General features: G+C 37.7%; 1 non-coding gene across 1 annotated transcript; it reads right to left on the bottom strand.

Annotated features, from left to right (window-relative positions):
• Positions 1-1,236: 1,236 nt before the first annotated feature.
• Positions 1,237-1,343, bottom strand: LOC131178014 (small nucleolar RNA R71). Its single transcript, XR_009147145.1, has one exon. It is a non-coding gene; the product is annotated as a small nucleolar RNA R71 (small nucleolar RNA).
• Between the last annotated feature and the right edge of the window lie 549 nt (positions 1,344-1,892).

Below are 1,892 nucleotides of genomic sequence, written 5' to 3'. Positions count from 1 at the left end.
AGCTGCAGCACATCAAGAGGTTAGTGTAATCGTTCTTGATTTAATCTAGGGTTCTAAAATTAATCTGATTAATTTTAAAATCTTAAATGGCAAATACAGATCCAAAAACATATTAAAAGAGTTTTAATATGTTGTTTATCATTGAAATCAAATAGATAAAAATAAATCTTGCATGGTGCTTGTGACCCTAGGTGAAAATTTTTGAATTCAATGGTATAATCTTGTGTTTTTCACGCTTCCGTTCCTTCAGACATAGGATACCTTAGGACTGATTTCCATCAAGGCAAAGGATTCTCAATCCAGTAAATAAACAAGATAACATCAGTAGTAAGATTCAAGTGTGAAATCTTAATTCTGGAATTGTTGCAAAATAGATTACTTCATTTTATGTTTATCATTTTAGTGTTTAAAATAGACAGCTTTCATTCCTTCATTATTCGATAGCCTAAACAGTCAACATTACTGTGTAGATTGGTACTTACTAATCAAATTCCTCATGGGAACGATACTTTAGTCATCACTTTATTACTTATTAGCGATCCGTGCACTTGCAGGGTTGTAAAACTAGAAAACAAGTTTTTGGCACCATTGCCGGGGATTTGGCTTTAGTAATATCGAACGATAGGCAATTTAGCTGATTTAGGCAATTATATTTATTATCTAATTTTATTTGATTTGTTTTGTTTCTTTTCTTTTCTTTTCTCTCAGGTGCCCGATCTGGTATATGCCAGAACAAGGCCAGAAGAAGAAATTTTGGACTATGATCCGGAGATAGACAGAACTCTGAGAGCCATCAAAAGGGAAAGCAAACATCAAGAGCACGATCAAGAAGATCCTGAAATTCTAACCATGGCCGATAATAATGACAGACCAAGACTCTTGAGAGACTACGGAGCTCCATCTATCCAAGGATTTCAGCCCAGTGACATTAGACCCACAGTGAAAGCTAACAACTTTGAATTAAAACTAGCATGGCTTCAAATGATTCAACAAACCCAGTTTGCAGGTTCACCAACAGAAGATCCACATTATCACCTCCAGTGCTTTTTTGCCCTTTGTGACACATTTAAGATGAATGGAGTGTCTGATCAAGCCATAAGACTCAGAGCATTTCCATTCTCCCTTCGAGACAGAGCAAGGAAGTGGTTACTTTCTCAACCAACTAGAACGTTCACCATTTGGGAAAACCTCTCATAAGCTTTTCTAGCAAGGTATTTTCCACCTGCAAAGACTGCAAAACTGAGACTTGAGCTCAACTCCTTTAGACAAAAGTAAGGTGAATGACTCTATGACGCATGGGAAAGATATAAAGACCTACAGAGGGAATGTCCACACCATGGCATAGAGGATTGGCTATTAGTGCAAAATTTCTATAATGGGTTACTACCCTCTACAATGAGCACAGTTGATTTTGTTGCAGAAGGTGACTTAATGGAGAAAACAGTGACATAAGCACTTGAACTTCTAGAGAGCGTTGCATACCATAATTATCAGTGGTCAAATGAAAGAGAAAATGCAAGGAGAACAGTATGGGTCCTAGAAGTGCACGCCCTAAGCATGATAAATGCTCAATTTGATCAGCTCACAAAGTGACTTGATAAAATGCAAGCCAATGCAGTTGGTACAAACAGTCAACATGAGGACAGCTATGGAGGAGGGTACATGAATTCAGAATATAACAGCTTTAATGAACCCTCTACAGAATAGACGAACTATGTGAATAATGGAGGAAATTTCAACCAGAGGCAGCCCAACAATCCATATTCAAACACTTATAACCCTGGATGGAGGAACCACCCAAATTTCTCATGGTCCAATCAGCAGAACTAGCCAATAAACAAGCAACAGGGGTATAAACTGCCAGCATCCCCTAGATTTCAGAATAGAGGCCA

The sequence above is a fragment of the Hevea brasiliensis genome, chromosome 2, assembly GCF_030052815.1.
Source record: "Hevea brasiliensis isolate MT/VB/25A 57/8 chromosome 2, ASM3005281v1, whole genome shotgun sequence".
NCBI lineage: Eukaryota > Viridiplantae > Streptophyta > Magnoliopsida > Malpighiales > Euphorbiaceae > Hevea > Hevea brasiliensis.
Note: the sequence above shows the minus strand (reverse complement) of the source record. Positions and strands in the feature narration are given on the sequence as shown.